Source organism: Lagenorhynchus albirostris, chromosome 3, assembly GCF_949774975.1.
Source record: "Lagenorhynchus albirostris chromosome 3, mLagAlb1.1, whole genome shotgun sequence".
NCBI lineage: Eukaryota > Metazoa > Chordata > Mammalia > Artiodactyla > Delphinidae > Lagenorhynchus > Lagenorhynchus albirostris.
Window position 1 is genome coordinate 52,218,143 of NC_083097.1, and position 19,734 is coordinate 52,237,876.

Below are 19,734 nucleotides of genomic sequence, written 5' to 3' on the forward strand. Positions count from 1 at the left end.
TAAGTGTGCATGTGTGTACATGTGTAAGTATCTTTAAACAAAAATGGAAGATATATTTCATTTATATTTAAGGGGATATAGTAGGTATGTATATGTGTTAATTAGCATTAGAATTGTTTCTAGGTTGTTATACATGTTGATGAAAAATTAATCAGTCCATCTAAGAATTGGAAAATTATATTTGAGTCAAATTTGAGGATTATAACCTGGGAAGAGCATCTCAGAAAGCTCTGAGAACTATTCCACCTATTAGAAGTCAACACATAGTATATAAGTTTTTTTTGAGACAGAGGGCTGTACGATAAATTATTGACAGTTTATATAATCCAGATATAAGTGCCATTGTGGTGGGTCATGTGACCCTTTGCAGGGTCAAGAAGGAATGGTATCCTTTGAGTCGTCGTGTTGATGCTGGCAGAATGTTGCTGTTTATGGTTGAGCAGGTATTCCTGCTGATGGGGGAGTATGTACAGTGTGAGGGGAGGGCAGAGAAAAATTTTACGTTTAAATTTCTCTTGTCTTGCCATAAATATGAATTTTGTTTCATATACATGACAGTGCTGTACAGAATATAGGTTTATTCTTGTATTCTTTGCATGTAAATTTTTACACTTGTATGAATTTTTTCTGGTGGATAAATACCTAAAGTGCATTTGCTATGTGTGTAGTTGAAATTGATAGAATCAAATTCCCTCAGAAGAGTTGGTATCCATTTATACTTCCACCAATTATATATGAGAGTACCTCTTTATGAGCATTCTTGAACAAATTGGATATTAGCTAAAGTACTTGTGCAAATCTGAGACAGGCAGCATAGTAGTATATATATAACACAGGCTTTGGAGTCAGATTGCAACTTACTAACTGTGATGTTGGCAAGTTAAATGTAAAAATTCTTTTAGGAATATTACATATTTGTATGCCTTTTGTGTTCTACATGGATTTAGTTGACTTGTTACTTATATGCTTTGGTTATGGTGTTTGCCATTTAGAAGTTTAAATTTTAATGTAGTCATATTTGTCAGTCTGTGCATTTTTGGGCTTAAGGGTATTCTTAGAAAGGATTAATGCCAAGATTATAAAAATAATAACCTAAGTTTTCTTACTTTGGCTTAAGGAGTGAAATAATTATCTAGATTGATTCTCTCCAAATTTCTAACCAGTTGTTGTAACACCATTTATTGAATAAATCACCTTTTTTACTTCTAAAATTCTATCTTTATCAATAGAAAATTCCCAAATATACTTAATCTATATGAAAGTCTTCTTTTTTATTTATTGTGTTTTTGTTATGCTATCTTCATTTTCCCTCCTCTCCTCATTATAGTATGCTTAATATCTGGAAGTGTCACTTTATTACTCTACTTTTGAAAAAATTTTCCAGGTGGACTTGAATCATTAAGTTCTAAAAATACTACTTGTTGGTATGTTGATTGAGAGTGCTTGAATTTCTAGATAGTTTAAGAAGTAATTGATACCTTTACAATAGCATATCTCTTTCTAGGAAAGTAAATTTTCCATTTATTTAATACTTTATGCCCTTCAGTGGATTTTATGATTTTCTTCTTGTCATATCCATGTTTCTTATTAGTATGCATATTTTTTGTTATTGTTAAGAATTATGTATATTTTTTCATTAAGCTTATTTCCAAAAAACTTAATGGAGGGAAGGTGAGAGCTGCTGCTGTTATGAATGGGGCTATTTCTTTCATTGTATTTTTATCTGGATACTTAAATGGAGGGAGGAGATTGATTTTTCATATTTATTACCTACTGCATTCTACTGAGGACTTTTTAAAAATTGCTAATAGATTTTTAGATGGTGTGGTATATCTTCTAGGTATATAATTATAGATGAACGAGTAACAGCACCTTTGTGAAAATTGAATTATAAATATACTAAATTGTATAGTCTCATGTATTATAATTTAATATGCATCCTGACAAGTACTTAGTAACCTATCTTTTCAACTGTAAAATTCTTCCCTCATATCCTTTTTCTTTTAATACAGCAGGTTCTTATTAGTTATCTATTTTACCCATATTAGTGTATATATGTCAATCCCAATCTCCCAATTCATCCCACCATCACCACCCCCTGCCCGCTTTCGCCCCTTGGTGTCCATACATTTGTTCTCTACATCTGTGTCTCTATTTCTGCATTGCAAACCGGTTCATCTGTACCATTTTTCTAGATTGTACATATATGCGTTAATATACAATATTTGTTTTTCTCTTTCTGATTTACTTCACTCTGTATGACAGTCTCTAGGTCCATCCACGTCTCTACAAATGACCCAATTTCATTCCTTTTCATGGCTGAGTAATATTCCATTGTATGTATATGTACTGCATCCTCTTTATCCATTCATCTGTTGATGGGCATTTAGGTTGGTTCCATGACCTGGCTGTTGTAAATAGTGCTGCAGTGATCATGGGGGTTCATGTGTCTTTTTGAATTATGGTTTTCTCAGGGTATATGCCCAGTAGTGGGATTGCTGGGTCATACGGTAATTGTATTTTTAGTTTTTTAAGGAACCTCCATACTGTTCTCCATAGTGGCTGTATCAATTTACATTCCCACAAGCAGTGCAACAGGGTTCCCTTTTCTCCACACCCTCTCCAGCATTTGTTGTTTGTAGATTTTCTGATGATGGCCATTCTGACCGGTGTGAGGTGATACCTCATTGTCGTTTTGATTTGCATTTCTCTAATAATTAGTGATGTTGAGCAGCTTTTCATGTGCCTCTTGGTCATCTGTGTGTCTTCTTTGGAGAAATGTCTGTTTCCTCATTTCCTTTTGTTGCTTGAGATCATCCTCCAACATTAGGATAGCAGTCTGATTAATTTAGTCTTCAACGAGGGGATTTTTATTGTTGCCCAGGAGTTTTCATTTAATCATACTATCTTTCTCTAGCATTGTCTGGCTGGGGGAATTGGAAATGGAACAAGAAAACTTGCTAAATTCTGAGCTTGATTTAAGTAGAAGTTGGTTCCTTCTATCACTATTCTGCCCCGTAACTGTCTCTCGAAGGTGACTTCAGTGGTATGAGAATGGCTTCTTGAACCTTGTTCCTTCACTGCTTTTTGATTTATTTCTGAGAAAAATGCTACTACTTACAAACATTTTCCTTCAACTCTTAGTATTTAGTGTGACGCACAGTAGTATTATGTATATCTTTTTTTTTTTTTTTTGCGGTACGCGGGCCTGTCACTGTTGTGGCGTCTTCCGTTGCGGAGCACAGGCTCCGGATGCGCAGGCTCAGCGGCCATGGCTCACGGGCCCAGCCGCTCCGTGGCATGTGGGATCCTCCCGGACCGGGGCACGAACCCGTGTCCCCTGCATCGGCAGGCGGACTCTCAACCACTGTGCCACCAGGGAAGCCCCTGTATATCTTTTAATGATAGTTATTTTGGTCCTTTATTTGATCATAATAGTAAACTCTTCTAGCTATGTAGTTCATACACATAGTAAATATTTCCCAAGAGATCTTTGCCACTGCTTACACCCTAGTTTATTTTTGTCAATTTACATGTTTCACTGACCTTGATCATATCCTTCCTTTTAATATATTTAATAGATAATTTGGTATAAATGAAAGACGTTCCCCAGAACTGATATTTTCCTCATATTCAGTGGATTTTATCACTGAAAGCGACTTAGAAACAGTCTAGTCTAAGTAACCACTCTTTTCTTTTCAGTTAACAGAAGGGGAAACTTTTGGCCCAGAGGGAGAGGTGAAATCCTAGAGGTCACTTAGTTTATTAGTGACATAAGTGAGATTCAAAAAATAAATCCAGGGAGTTCCCTGGTGGTCCAGTGGTTAAGACTTGACTCTTTCATTGCCATGGCCCTGGGTTTGATCCCTGGTTGAGGAACCAATATCCCACAAGCTGCGTGGCACGGCCAAAAAAAAAAAATCTCGGTTTCCTGACTCTGGCTTCTTTTTCCCTTATACCAGAATTTTACTTGGTATGTTCTGAAGTGGATAGTTTCTGTAGAATAGCACTATTTTTTTAAAAATTTGCTAAATGTTTATTTTGTGCCTCCTTTCAATTCTCATCTTCCCTACCCCTCCCCCAGCTTTATTGAGATACAGTTGACATGTAACATTGTGTAAGTTTAAGGTGTATAATGGGTTGATTTGATACACATGTATTGCCATATGATTACTACCTTTGGGGTAGCTAACACTTCCATCACCTCACATACCTTTTCCTTTTTGTGGTGAGAGCATTTAAGATCTACTCACTTAGCAACTTTCAAGTATATAATACTTGTTAACTATAGTCAATCATAATGCTGTGCATTAGATCCCTAAATCTAAATCCTTCTTTCCTTTGTTTCTCGTCACCCCCCTCCCCAGAACTATACTTCTAACTGCAGCTAGAACAGCACTATTCTCCAAATATTTTTAATAGGTGTTATAGAAAAAAAGTTCTGGGTTCATGTAAGTGAGGACACCTTGAGTTAATACACCTTTTCTTTTTCCTTTGGCACATTCTAGTTTGTCATAGATGATTGTTTTTAATTTTAGAAATAACTGGAATACAGCTCAGTTTACAAAAAAAAAAAGCATCAATATTTGAGCCAAGAAGTTTCATGGAAAGAGTTATACTAAAGCAGCATGCAATTTGTAATCTCACATTTTAAAAAATATACTTTTTTTTTTTGCCTCTTTCTACTCATCCATCCAGCCCAACCCCATTGTTTCCACTGAAGCTTCCCCAAATATTTGAGAAGTTTTCCCTTCTTTGGATTTATAACTTAAATTTTTTTTTAGATTATTATATTTTTAGATTCACATAACATAAAATTTACTGTCTTAACCATTTTTAAGTGTACAGTTTAGTGGTATTAAGTACATATTGTTGTGCATCAGTCACGACCATCCATCTCCAGAACTCTTCATCTTGCAAAATTGCAATTCTGCGCATTAAACGATAACTCCCTGTTCCATTCCTCCTCCTCCCCGCTGCTGGCAGCCACCATTCTACTTAATTTTCTCTATGATTTTCACTACTTTAAGTGCCTCATAAAAATAGAATCGTATAATATTTGTCCTTTTGCTTCCAGCATATTTCACTTAGCATAATGTCCTCAAAGTTCATTTGTGTTGTAGCATATGTCAGGATTTCCTTTTTAAGGCTGAATATTCCTTTGTATGTAACTGCATTTTGCTTCACTATTCATCTGTCATGGACACTTGGGTTGCTTCCATGTTTTAGCTATTGTGAATAATGCTGCCATAAATATGGGTGTACAGATACTACTCTTCAAGACCCTGCTTTCAATTCTTTTGGGTATATACGCAGAAATGGAATTGCTGGAACATATGATAATTTCATTTTTAGTTTTTTGATGAACTGCCATATTGTTTTCCACAGTTACCTGTACTATTTTATTTTACATTTCCACCAACAGAGCCCAAGTGGTCTAATGAGAGGTCTAATTTCAGTACATCCTTGCCAACACTCCCTTTCTGTTTAGTTTTGTTTTTTGGATAGTAGCTATCCTGATGCCTGTGAAGGTGGTATCTCATCATTTTGATTTACATTTCTTAATGACGAGTGATTTTGAACATCTTTTTGTATGCTTGTTTATATGTTTTCTTTGGAGAGATGTCTTCGCCCATTTTTGAATCTGGTTGTTCTGTTGTTGTTGAGCTTTAGGAGTTCTCTGTATTCTGGATGTTAATCCCTTACCCAGATATATGATTTGCAAATATTTTCTCCCATTTTGTGGGTTACCTTTTTCTCTGTTGATAGTGGCTTGAGGCACAAAATTTTTTTAATGTTGATGAAATCCAGTTGTCTAATTTTTCTTTTGTTGCCTCTGCTTTTTGTGTCATAGCCAGGAACTCACTGCCAAATCCAGTGTCATGAAGTTTTTCCCTATGTTTTCTTCTAAGAGTTTAGTTTGGATTGTAACGTTTAAAAAGTGCTTAGCTATTTAATTTAAAACTTAAATATATAAACTCTTTTAATTATTTTTGGATATTTTGGTTAGCTTAACTAAATTTTTTCTTTTTTAAATAAAAGTAAAAATGCTAGCATTTTTCTCTCTCCCCCTAGTATATTAATGTTGCATTTCGGGCTTCTCTTTGGAGCTAAGCCTTTTATTTTGAGATAATTGTAGATTCACATGCAGTTTTAAGAAATAATATAGTGAGATTTTTTCCCCTTGAGGGAACATCTTGAAGAATTATAGTACAGTATCACAACCAGGATATTGAAATTGATAGTCAGGATACAAAATAGTTCCATCATCACAAGAATCCCTGTTGTTGCCCTTTTATTACTACAATAACATCTCCTTCCCATACTTCCCTCCCTCCCTTTTTGTCTTTTCAAAACTGTGTAAATGGAGTCATATAGTATATAACTTTTGGGATTGGCTAATTGCCTAATTCGCTGGAAATTCATCAAAGTTGTTGCTTATAGTAATAGCTCATTGACTTTTATTGCTGAGTGATATTCCACAGTATGGATGTACTACCAGTTTGTTTAACTCTTTCATGTTGAAGGACATCTAGGTTGTTTCCAGTTTTGGGCTATGAACATTCATGTACGGGTTTTTCTGTGGAGATAAGCTCTCATTTTTCTGGGATAAATGTCTGAGTGTAATGCTGTGTTGTGTAGTTTAATTTTATAAGAAGCTGTCAGAGTGCTTTCCAGAGTGGCCGTACTAGTTTGCATTATTCTCACCAGCAGTGTATGAGAGATCCAGTTTTTCCACATCCTTGCCAGTATTTGATGGTGTTACTATTTCTTACTTTCTTACTACTTTTTATTTTAGCCATTCTTTTTGGTACATAGTGGTATCTCATCATATTTTAATTTTCATTTCCCTGATGGTTAATGATGGTGAATATCCTTTATATGATTATTCACCATCTGTATATCTCTTCACTGCAATGTCTGTTCTTGTTTTTCGTCCAGTTTCTAGTTATATATATATATATATGTATTTTACAGTTGCATTTTGAGAGTTCTTTATATATTCTAGATACTGATCCTTTCTTGATACGCGATTTGCAAATATTTTTTTAACAGGGTCTTTTGCAGAGCAAAAGTTTTTAGTTTCATGAGGTCCAATTTATCACTCTTTATGGTTGGTGCTTAATACTCTTTGCCTATCCCTGTATTCTGAAAATTTTCTGTGTGTTCTTCTGAAAGTTCTATCATTTTACATTTAAATCTGTAATCCATTTTGAGTCAGTTCTTGTATAAGGTGTGAGATTTAGGTCAAGGATATCTTTTTGGCCTCTGGGTATCCAGCTGCTCCAGCACCATTTCTTGAAAAGGCTGTATTCTTCCTCTATTGAATTGCTTTGCATCTTTGTTGAAAATCAGTTGGGAATATTTGTGTGTGTAGACATTTTTTTAACATAAGGAGAGGTTCAAAATAGAAAATAAAAATTACATGCAGTTCCACCTCTGAGATAATTACTATTATATTTTGTTGTGTTTCTAGTTTTTTCTTAAGCCTGTGTATATATGCATAAGATTACTTTTTGTTTAAAAAAATTGTTCTTTGTCCTCTTTTTATTATGAGCAGTTATCCATTTCTGCATTAAAAGATAGCATTTTCATGGTTTTGTAATTTTATGTAGCTCTGCTGTAGTTTATTATTGATGGGATTTTATAGTGATTCCATCTGTTATTTTCATAGCATAGTACTTAACACATAATGAATAGATTCTCAGCATATACTTGACAAATTAATTTAGACCTACTCATCATACCTTAAAAAGATGAAACAAAGTTCTACTTTTAATCTACTATCTTCTGCCGTGCATTGGCGTATATACTAGTATTAGGCACTTTCTTCAGAGTAGAGTGTTTAGTTCTTTGAATTGTATACAAGGTGAAGAGGTTCCAGTGTATCAGTTTATGGAGTATAGTTTTTTCCTACACTACAGTGTCTCACCTATATAGTCTGCTTACCATGTAGGAGCAAGGATTTGAGGTAGATTTTTGGAGGATAATATAGAATCTAGATTCTGTTCTCTTCTAGCTTAGAAGTTAGATATAACAACGGCATTTAAGCACCTACCTTGTGCTAAGAACTGTTCTAGGCTCAAGTGAGGGCAAAGAATAAATATTTGAGGTCCTACTTTCCTAGTCTATAAGTAGCCCTACCTTTATTCTGATAAACGAATAAGCTGAGACACATAGGCATTCTTTTGCCAGGATCTATTGTGCCATTCAGCCTCTATACTTATGCAGTTAGTTTTCTGTGTAACTTTCTAGCACTTTGGGGGTCTATTTGGAGATATTTTCAAATGATAATTCAAGGGCAGCCTTAACAGTTTTTCTTTTATTTTTTTCACCATATGATAGAGTTATTTATTAAGATCCCTGTGTGTTCAGTTTGATTTTTTTTTTAACTATTTCTTCTTAAAAATAAGATTCGAGGTGACTTTTAATAGGATGTGAATACTAGTTAATAGAAATACAAAATCAGATCCAAGGAAAGGAGTGAGGAAATGTATAACGTTAAAGTAATTTAGCTATGATAGAACATCAGATTTAGCTAAGCTTCCTGGGAGCGAAGGTTCTCATTACCCTGAATAAAGAAATACATATCAAGTTCTCCAAAGGATTCAAAGATTTTCCTTGCATTAATTTCTAAATGATTTCTAAAATGTAAATTCCCTTATATAAGAGCTGTTGAGTAATGAATGGACAGTATTGTTGACAATAATTTAACAACACATATTCCATGGCTCTCAGGCTCTTTTTTAATATATATGTATTTTAATAAAAATAGGATGATATAATATTCAAAAAACTCAGCAAAGATGGATCATACATGAGGGTAGGCTAATGTGTTTCGAAATATTATATATATTCATATATATCACACATATATGTATACACACACGCACACACACACACATATATATATATATATATATTTTTTGGTACTCTTACTTGATCTAAGGGTAAAATAGACATGGATGGAGATAGTATTTTTTATTCTCCTCTAACCATCACTGTTCTAATTTGGAGTTTATCTAGCCGAGTAGCAGGCAGTTTCAGGATTTTGCTTTCTAATGAAAGAACGGCATATCAGAATTCTATTTTGCTTATTGATGCTCTGGAAATCAGTTGAGAGAATGGTATGTTTATTGTCAGATTAAGAAAGTGATAAGTATTTATGTCTGACTAGCCAAGCATTCCTTCTCTGCAGGGGTACTTGCTATTATAAAGCTTGTAGTTTCCTCAGGAGGCAGGTTTAGAGCTGTTAATAGGCACCTAATGCAAATGCTTTACTGAGACCACTAAAATACCAAAGAATATGGTACAGATGATTCTGGCTTAACAGATTTTCAGGATTTCCAAGTGTATAACCAATCACATGTCTGCTATAAAAAAAATCCTCATAGTCCCAGGAAATGTCAAATTTTGGGCAGCATGGTGTCCCCAATTTGCTTGATTGAGTTAGCTTAAAAAATTTTTTTTTTCAGATAGTTAAAAGAGGTGACTTTGAGGTATTATTTAAAACTAAGTGGTTGCATGTTGAAATATGAGTACCACTGACAGAGATTGTAAGTCTTCCAGTTCATATGCATCCATTCTTTTTTCATAATAAGTAAAATATCAGGACTAGTTCTTTTTTTAAAATATACTTTTTTTTTTTTTTTCCAGAGCAGTTTTAGGTTCACAGCCAAATTGAGCCTAAGGTACAGAGATTTCCTATATACAACCTTGTTCCCACATATGCATAGCCTCTCCTATTATCATCATCCCCCACTAGAGTGGTACGTTTGTTGCAGTTAGTGAACCTACATTGACACATAACTATCACCCACAGTCCATAGTTTACATTTAGGTTCACTCTTGGTGTTGCACATTCTATGGATTTGGACAAATGTATAATGGCATGTATTCATCATTATAGTATCTTACAGAGTAGATTCACTGCCCTAAAAATCCTCCGTGTTCTGCCTGTTCATCCTCCTTCCACGCCCAACCCCTGGAAACCTCTGATCTATTCACTGTCTCCATAGTTTTCCCTTTTCTGGAATATCATGTGGTTGGAATCACATATGTGTGTATGTTTTTTTCAGGCTTCTTCTTCTTTGCAGTATGCCTCTAAGGTTCCTCCATGGCTTGATAGCACATTTCTTCTTAATCTCTGAATATGTACCACAGTTTATTTATCCATTCACCTACTGAAGGACATCTTGATTGCTTTCAAGTAGTGGCAGTTATGAATAAAGCTGCTATAAGCATACCCCTGCAGGGTTTTTTTGTGGTCATAAGTTTCCAATTCCTTTGGATAAATACCAAAGAGCATGATTGCTGGGTTGTATGGTAAGAGTACGTTAAGTTTTGTAAGAAACTGCCAAGCTGTCTTCCAAAATGGCTGTACCATTTTGCATTTCCACCAGCATTGAGTGAGAGTTTCACATCCTCACCAGCCTTTGGTGTTGTCAGTGTTCCAGATTTTGGCCATTCTAATAGGTTTACAGTGATATCTTGTTGTTTTAATTTGCATTTCCCTGATGACTTATGATGTGGAGCATCTTTTCATGTGCTTATTTGCCATCTGTATATCTTCTTTGGTGATGTGAGAGTGTTAGGATCTTTGCAATTTTTTAATTGGGTTGTTTGTTTTCTTGTTGGGTTTTCAGAGTTCTTTGTGTATTTTGGATAACAGTCCTTTATCAGATGTATCTTTTGCAAACACAGTGCTCCCACATATGGGGGAGGGGGCGGGATTGGTTCGAGGACCCTCCCTTGTCCCAGGATACCAAAACCTGATGATGCTCAAGTCCCTTATGTAAAATGGCATAGTATTTGCATGTAACCAAGGCATATCTTGCCTATATATTTTTTATTTTTTAAAATTTATTTAAAATTTTTGGCTGCGTTGGGTCTTCATTGCTGTGCGTAGGCTTCTCTCTAGTTGCAGCGAGCAGGGGCTACTCTTCGTTGCGGTGCACAGGCTTCTCACTGCGGTGACTTGTCTTGTTGCAGAGCATGGGCACTAGGCATGCGGTCTTCAGTAGTTGTGGCATGCAGGCTCTAGAGCGCAGGCTCAGTAGTTGGTGGCGCACGGGCTTAGTTGCTCCATGGCATGTGGAATCTTCCCAGACCAGGGCTCGAACCCGTGTCCCCTGCATTGGCAGGTGGATTCTCAACCACTGCACCACCAGGGAAGCCTTCCCCATGTACTTTAAATCACCTTGGGTTACTTATAATACCTAATACAATGTAAATGCTTTGTAAATAGTTGTAAGTACGATGAAAATACTATGTAAATTGTTTCCAGCTTGTGGCAAATTCAAGTTTTGCTTTTTGAAACTTTCTGGGATTTTTTTCAAATATTTTTGATACAAGGTTGGTTGAATCTTAGGATGCAGAACCTGCAAATATGGAGGGCCGGTTATATTTTGTGCCAGTCTGTTGCCTGTCATTCTCTTTACATTGCAGAACAGGTTTATAGTTTTAACAAAGTCTAGTTTATTATCAATTATTTCTTTCATGGATTGTGCCTTGGGTGTTGTATCTAAAAAATCATCACCATACCCAAGGTCATCTAGGTTTTCTTCTATGTTGTCTTCTAGGAGTTTTATAGTTTCATGTTTTACATTTAGGCCTGTGATCAATTTTGAGTTAATTTTTGTGACAGGTATAAGTTCAGTGTCTAGGTTCATTCCTTTGAGTGTGATTGGTTGTTCTGGCAGCATCTGTTGAAAAGACTGTGTTTAGTGCCGTTGTATTGCCTTAAGGGCTATATTTTTTAAAATTGCATTGACTGTAATATTTTTTGGATTTGCGGTCACCTTTTCTCAGAGAAAGGAAGGGTCATTGTGAACTGGGAAGTTATTCTAATGGTGTCTGTGTCATTTTTCCCTGTCATCCATTTTGGGATAGATAGAATATCTCTGTTGAAATTTTATAATTGTTTCCACCCATACGCCATGGGGTTTTATTGCGAGAGACTTCCAGATTCATACATATGCCTATAAATGTTTTCTCAACAGGAATATTGAAAGTGTAATTATTATCATGTTGGTTCTTGATGTTTTTGGACCTAAGGTGTCCTTTCATTCATTGAGAATCATTGATGATATGGAACACTATTATACTTGGAGCTTTAAGACTTGCCTCTTGTTTGTCCTGTGATCTTTGTTTATATTTAAATGTGTATATAATAGCTAATTTAGAGAGATGTCAGAGTTCAGTATGTGAATGAATTTGGCACAAAGCACCTGGCAGTTCTTAGCTGTTCTCACATTTTCCCACTTCCTTTTCTACAGAGAATTTTAAAGAAATTTGTTACTTAAAAAAAGTACTTTCAAAAGTAATGTTTGACAAATAAAGGCTAATTCCATACATTGTCTATTAGATAAGCACAAGAGGATTTAGGTATAGGTGGGACATTTAGAAGTAGAAGCAGCTTAAAATTTGGGTTTGCTTCTCTTCTCTACATATATGATGCTATTTTACTTAAAAAATAAATGTCTTCAGCCCTAAGGGATTTTTAGAATGAGTTAATAAAATTATAAATATACCTAAAATATTAATCTGAATCCTGGTAAAAGTGAAACTTTTTATACATAAGACTTTGATCAAGTGGTGGTATTTTTAAGCTTTTACTTATAAGTGTTAATTAAGCTTTTAAAATCCTTCTGTAACAAGGTGTTAAGATTGATCTGGTTTCCTTTGGAAGGTTTGTGGTGTTTATAATCATAATTAGGCTAAGTTAACCTCAAAACAAACACAGTAGCTGTACAGAAAAATGATGGTTTCAAACCTGCCTCGTGTGTGTGTGTGTGTGTGTGTGTGTGTGTGTGTGCGTGCGCGTGCGTGCTCACATTTGCTGGTTTCTATCTTTTTCTGCTCTTTGCTCGTGGTTCCTTCTCTATAGCTCCTTTTCTCTTGAACTTAGGAAATACTGTAAGGAAATTTACCTTAAGAAATTAGGGCCTTGTCTTCACCAGGTGGATTTGCATTTTAATAGAGGTTGTTTGGAGAGTGTCCAAAATAAATAATGGTGGAATTTCAAGCACTAGGGCCCTTGTGTCCAGGATTTGCAAATCAGGTCATGCTCTTCAACAGGTTTGGCTCAGTTTCTAGGGCACTGTACATGCTGCATAAAAACATTTTATTGATAGACAGCTTCATTTAAAATGCCACTTAAAGAACAAAGAAGTAATTAGCATATTGAAGTGTTAGGTGGAAAGGAGGAGTCTGTGGTAAGGTAAAGGGCCTCACCTGAGCAAAGGATTTGGCTCAGTAAAGTTGTAAAACTTTAGTTGGGATTAGATTATGGGATTGGGTATAAGTAACTTATTTTAAGGTTTTAAAGGGAGAAGGAAGGTGGTAAAATAAATTGAAATGAAAAGTCAGGTGCTGACTGAATGGGATTAGGAAATCAGTTTGGAATCTTCTGTATTAATACATCATAGTGGCATTAACCAATGTCCTGATATTTTTTCTTTTTTTTAAGCTATTTTTCCATCGAGCTCTAATTCACATACAATAAATAAAGTTCACCTGTTTAAAGTGTACAATCCAGTAATTTTTAGTACATTTACAGGGCCCTGCAACCATCATCATCATCTGAGTCCAAAAAATCTCATCATTTCCCCAGACTCCATACCCATGAGCAGTCACTCCTGTTTCCCACTGCCCCATGACCCTGAACCACTAATCTTTCTGTTTCTATAAATTTGCCTGTTTGAGACATTTCATAAAAATGGAATCGTACAGTATATGGCCTTTCGTGTCTGGCTTCTTTACCATAGCATAAAGTTTCCAAGGTTCATCCATGTTATATCCTTTATCAGTAGTTCATCTCTTTATATAGCTGAATAATACGCATTTCATTATATGGATATAAAACATCTTGTTTCTCCATTCATTAGTTGATAGATATTAGATTGTTTCTACTTTTTGGCCACTATGGATAATGCTGCTATGAACATTAGTTACAAGTTTTTCTGAAAGCAGGTGTTTTCAGTCCTCTTGGTTTTATACCTAGGAGTGGAATTGATGGGTCATGTGGTAACTATGTTTAACTTTTTGGAGGAACTGCCAAATTGTTTTTCAAAAGTGACTACAACAATTTACATTTACATCAGCAATGTATGAGGGTTTCAATTTCTCCACATCTGTCTTGATACCTACCTTTTTTATTGTAGCCATCCCTAGTTGGTGTAAAGTTTTATCTCTTTGTGGTTTTCATTTATATTTCCCTAATGACTAATGATGTTGATCATCTTTTTATGTGCTTATTGGCCATTGGTATTTCTTTGGAGAAATGCCTCTTCAAATCCTTTGCCCATTGTTAAGTTTTGTTATTTGTCTTTTTAGTGAAAGTGAGCCCCAGTGATTTCTCTGCTGTGGGAGGCCATCTATACCAGAAAGCAAGCATGGGCTGGTGGTTTGGGAAAGTTAATGTCCATAGAAGCAGTCCTTAACTAGTGGGAGACAGGAGCAGATGGATAACAGCTTGCCTCTCATCCTATAGGCAGACAGTTCTGAGACCTCCTGTGCGCCTGTCTCAGGGAGTTTAAGTAGAATGAACCCCAGTTGTCTTTAGGGATGACTTTGATAATATACCATTTCTTATATTGGCTTTTCCTCCGTATCTCATTCTCTCACTGCTCCCTCAGGTCATTTCTTAGACAGACTATCTGCATTCAAGTCTTTACCTCAGCCTTTGTTTTTGAGAGAACCCAAACTAAGACAGGTGTCAGTAGAGTACTTAGTATTGAAAGAGTTGATAATATTTCAAGATTTGAAACTGGATGATCACCAAAGGTATGAGTATAGATAGAGAAGAGGGCCAACATCTGTATTCTCAGTCACTATAATGTGTTAAGAGGTTGACATAAAGTGGAGCAATTAGCAAAGGAGACTGAGGTCTGGCCAGTGGTGTAGGAACAAAATCAGGAGGATGTGGTGTCTTGGAAGCTAAGTGAAGAAAATGGGTAAAGTAGTGGGGAGTAATGCTACTACTAAGTCAAGTGAGAGATGAACTTAGAATTGTCTGTTGGATTGGGCAATAGGTAGGCCATTAATAATCTAGGAAGAACAGTTTCCATTGAAGTGATTGGGACAAAAGTGTGATTGGAGTGGGTTTGAGAACTGTTGATGAAAGAATTGAAGTCAGTGCATATAGACAACTTGTTTGGAATTTTGCTGTAAAAGGGAGCAGAGAAATGGGTTAGTAACTGGAGAGATATCCTCAGGAGAGGTCCTTTTTAAGGGAGGAAAAATAACACCTACTCCGTGTCTTGTATTTCTGCATATGATCAAAATCAGTTGTTCCTTAGAATATCTTAGAGAACTAGGGCTCTACTTGGTTTATTTGAGCATCTTGTTCTGTACCCATCAAGGCTTCCCAAATCATCTGTGATGAGTTCATGGAGGAAAAGAAGTTGTTATAAGTCATTAGCAGAAACTAAGAAGATTGGGATTTACTCTGGCATAGAGATGAATACTAGGAAGTAAAGAGAAATAAGGGAATACACACGAAGAAATTAGTCCTACTGCTGGATTGTGTTATGGGAATAGTTTAGAATCCGGGCAAGACTGTATGAGAAAGTATTTTTAAGTTTGAAATAATGCCAAGATTTAATTTCCTACCATGTTAAGCACAACATCATTGTGAATATATGTTTGTGATGCATATTGCCAACAAACGTCTCTTTGCACAGCTTTATTGACCTATTGTTGAAAATAACAGAAATAACTCTGTGTTAGAAGAAGTTGAAATTTACTCACAGACCTTCAGTATTCCTTTTGGCACAGTTTCACCTTCTCTGAGTTTGGTTATGAGCCATACTGAGCTGCTTTCTTTCCTCATTCTCCCTCTGCTTCCTCCCTCTGATTATAGAATGATCTAATGTTAGGTTTTCAGAGTTAAATAAACCAATTCTAGCTGGGATGTTTGCATTTGTAGTCTTATTTCTAATTGTGGAATGAAAAATTTTTCTGTAAAAATAATTAGGCCCTCTTTTTGTCCCATAAATTGTCATTCCTTCTAAACGGAGATGGAGGAGAATTCTGAAGATTTGTCTTCTACCTTGACCAAGTTTGTTTCACAAAGGGGTGAGTCAGACTGGATATCTTCCATGGGAGTATCTTTTCTATATACAGAACTGTTTTATCTACACTGGCAATCTCCTAGTATTTCTTTTTGTTTGTTTGTTTGTTTTTTTCCCCAGAAATTTTATTGCACTTTCTCCTAGTATTTCTGCTTCTAGTTAGCATATAGGAGGGCACAAAATTTTTTTGATCCCCTGGTAAGAATAAGAAAAACCTGTAAAGAATAAAAATCACACTTAAAAAAAAAGAATAGAGCTAGCAAAAAATCAGTGGAATCAGGGAAGCCTTAGTGAACTGACTTCCGTAGATACATGAACCTCTCATAGGTGAGTCAAGAGTGTGGCAGTTTCGCAGCCAGATTTCAGTATAGGATGAAGCAGGACTTACCATAAATGGAAAGACTGAAGGGATGAATATAAATCATCCAGTCCTCAAGTGACAGTGTGGGCTTTTGCGAAGGGATTGGAATCTGACAGAGCCCCAAAGGCAAAATTAAATCATTAAACCTGATAATTTTATCCACCTTGAATTTTGCCGTAAAGAGGAGTAGAAGCTTAGTTGAAAAATACCTATAGAAATGTATAGTTCTGCAAATTCTAATGTTTCTTAAATTATGGGACACTGCTGGGGTTGAATCTAAAGGTAAACCGAACCAAAAATATCTGGAATTGCAGCCCAAATTCTTCCTATCTCAGATTTTGACAAGATCAAAAAGATATGGCTGTGGTTGAAGATGGGAAGTTGGGGGTTGAATTGATCACAGAAGAATTCACTGTAATTAAAGCTGCAGCCAGTCCCAGCTCAAATTGGTTCTAATAGGAAACTGAATTATCAGTCACTCATCCTAACTGAGAGAAGAGCATAGACTCTCTGGGTAATAAGTGAAACTTAACAATATTACATTCAGTTCTCAACTGTTATTTTATAAAAAGCATCTAGAATACTGTGAAAAATTATGAAATATACAAAGAAAAAGGAAAATATGATTGTATAATTAAGAGAAAACAGTTAAGAAAACCAGACTTATTAGATGACCCAGAGTTAGAAGTCAATGAGTTAGGAGACAATGATTTTAAAACAATTTACAGGATAACATGTGAGGGGTTGAGTATTTCAGGAGAGTATTGGGAACTTTGTACCAACACCAGATGTTTTCTAGAACTGAAAAATGCAGTATCTTTTAAAAAAACTATTCAAATGGGCTTGATAGTAGTAAGAAATAGACTAAGAAATGGTGAATGTGTGAATAAATATGAAAGTCTTTTCTGGTTTTTAAATTTATATAAATGACAGTTGAATAGTGTAAAACAAAAAGAAATTGTGGGATTTATAATATGTAGAAGTAAAGTTTATGACAATAGCATGAAATATGAGCGAGAGTAGACGTAAATAAATTATGCTCTTACATTTGTTACATCATATATAAAATTACATAGTATAATTAGAATAGTATAATATTATTTGATGGTGGACTATGATGAATTAAGAATACATACTGTACATTCCTAGAGCAACTACAAAATATGTATAGCTTAAAGTCCATAAAATGAGATAATATAGGAAAAAATAACTATATTTGAAGGCAGGAAAAAAAGGAACAAAGAACAAATAAATAAATAGTAATGTAATAAACTTAAATTAAATCACACCAGTAATTATATTAAATATATATGGTCTACGCCTACCATCAAAACATAGAAATTGTCAGATTGGATAAAATAGTAAGACCCAACTATATGCTTCATATAAATAGGCAATTTAAAGACAAATTTGGTTAAAAGTAATAGTTGGAAAAATATACATTAACACTTACCAAAAGAAAGTTCCTATGGCTATAGTGATACCAGGCAAACTATACTTCAAGACAAGGATTATTAGCAGAGAGAAAGGACATTTTATATGATAAAAGGATCCATTCCTCAAGAAGGTACAAGAACCCTAAATGTGTATTTATTGATACTTTATAAGAGATTCAAAATACATGAAATAAAAATTGACAGAAATAAAACATATTTACACTTACGGTTAGAGATTGCAGTACTTTTCAGTAATTAGTAGAAAAAGAATCCCATAAATTAGTAAGGGTACAGAAGATTTGAACACCACTCTCAATTAGTTTAACCTGACATTTTTTGAACACTAAACCCAAGAGATGCAGAATGTGACATTTAAATATACATGAAACACTCACCTCAGTAGATCTCATGTGGGGCTGTCAAAACTTCAACATATTGTGAAGACTTGAAATCATAATATTATTTTTTCTGATTACAGTGGAATTAAATTAGAAATCAGTAACAAAATGAGGTTTAGTAGAGTCCTGAATTCTTTTTTTTTTGGCTGTACCACGCAGCTTGTGGGATCTTAGTTCTTCAACCAGGGATTGAACCTGGGGCCCTCGGCAGTGGGAGCTCCAAGTCCTAACAACTGGACTACCAGGGAATTCCCAATCCCTGAATGTTTTGAAATTAAGGTGATTCTGAATAACTCATGGGTAAAATAATAAATCAAATGGGAAATTAGCATTTTAAACAAATTCAGCAAAAAGACAACATACCAAATTTTATGAAGTGCATCTCAGAATTTATAGCTTTAAATCTTGAAGAATAAAGTATTAGAATCAATTACTTAATAAGCTTTACCCTAAGAGTCAGAAAAAGACAAATTCAAAATAAATAAAAGGCCGAAAAAATAGAGAAAAGTGAAGTCAGGGAAATGGAAAATGTCCCATAAGTAAATGAACAAATTATGAAGTTTTCTCTTTGAAAAAATCAATACAGTTGGTAAACTTAAGCTTAAAACTACAGCAATTTATATAGCTCTTGAATTTGTGAATCAGCAAGTGGTCTTTTATCCTATAAAGAATTACAGCATCATGTCCTCAGGGCTGCATTCAAGGAAGGTAAAAGCAGAAGTTGTAAATCTTCTTGAGGCATAGGCACTGTTACTTGCCTAACTTCTGCCACATTGAGTTGGTATAAGTCACAGTTCAGCCCAAATTCAAAGAGTGGGGAAGTAGACTCTGCATCTCTTGATCTCAGGTGGTATAAAACGTTGTGGCCATGTTTCTTAATTTACGCTGGTTAAATCAGAAACAGTAAAGAGTCTGAGGTTTTACCCTACTTACAATCTAAAATGTTAACTTGCCAGAAAACACAAGACTTCTAGACCAGAAACAAAGGGTTTATTACTCCCTGAAAATCAGCAACCAGGGCAATATTTTGTGTCAGTTACCTGAGCCGAAATCTTCATAGGGCTTCACAGTGAGGGTCAGATGGTACCTGCACAGATAGTAGTGTGCATTACAGAAGGGGAACCCCAAATTAGAAAACTCTGATCTTTCATAGGACCACTTATGACCTGTCTGTCCTCTCCTCAGGAGAGTGGAAGATAGAAACCTTATTTTTACTCTGGAATTTAAACAAATTGTCTCTGGAGAGAGGACATTGAACTGTCTCAGTGTTGCTAAGTGTTATTATCTGGAATGTATCCTTGTATAAACATCTTAAATTGGCTGTAAATGACATTGCTCAGTGGACCCAGACCATGCAGAAATGTGAGATGTTCATGGAGAATTGTTTTCTAATATAGTATATCCTCTTGTACAATAATTTGCAATCCTCCCGTATACAAAATTTTGTCATTCTTTTCTACAAA

General features: G+C 35.2%; 1 protein-coding gene across 8 annotated transcripts in view; it reads left to right on the forward strand.

The window, feature by feature from the left end:
• The window catches only part of ERBIN (erbb2 interacting protein), a 109,754-nt gene that overhangs the window by 11,009 nt on the left and 79,011 nt on the right, over positions 1-19,734 (forward strand). Inside the window, exon 2 of one of the 8 annotated variants that reach the window (XM_060143027.1) lies at positions 16,023-16,080. The exons of the other annotated variants lie outside the window; for them this stretch is intronic. The gene's annotated coding sequence lies outside the window, so the exon portion shown is untranslated. The remainder of the gene's footprint in view (positions 1-16,022; positions 16,081-19,734) is intronic. 8 annotated transcript variants of the gene reach the window in all.